Source organism: Penaeus monodon, chromosome 19 (assembly GCF_015228065.2).
Source record: "Penaeus monodon isolate SGIC_2016 chromosome 19, NSTDA_Pmon_1, whole genome shotgun sequence".
Taxonomy (NCBI): domain Eukaryota; kingdom Metazoa; phylum Arthropoda; class Malacostraca; order Decapoda; family Penaeidae; genus Penaeus; species Penaeus monodon.
This window is the reverse complement of record NC_051404.1, coordinates 18,460,698-18,461,049: the sequence shown is the minus strand read 5'-3', so window position 1 is coordinate 18,461,049 and position 352 is coordinate 18,460,698. Positions and strand designations below refer to the sequence as shown.

Sequence of the window (352 nt, the reverse complement as noted above, 5' to 3'; positions counted from 1 at the left end):
AAGTTACACGAATTACACTCTCTCTCAGTAATCAAAGCAAAAAGTGTTCAAATCGCGTTCAAAGTGCATTAAAGATGCTTGATTTCCAAACAGTGTGTTCACTCTCAACATTTAGGGTTTAAAACACGAGGATCATGGCATGATGTTCAAACTTTTATATAAAAGTAAATGTACTGGCAAAACGTTCTAAATTTTATATAAAAATAAATGTACTGTTAAAACGTGCGGTGTTAAAAAAAATCCCACGGAGCTTTTAAATGTAATATTTCATGGCTGATTAATGCTCATGATAATCCTCAGGGAATTTTGAAATGATTACTCTATATTTTGTAAAGACGTTATATATTTCTCG

The 352-nt window shown here is 31.2% G+C and overlaps 1 protein-coding gene across 1 annotated transcript in view; it reads left to right on the top strand.

Moving 5' to 3' along the window:
- Window positions 1–352, top strand: part of LOC119585346 (zwei Ig domain protein zig-8-like) — a 61,944-nt gene that overhangs the window by 31,501 nt on the left and 30,091 nt on the right. The gene's annotated exons all lie outside the window — the stretch shown is intronic.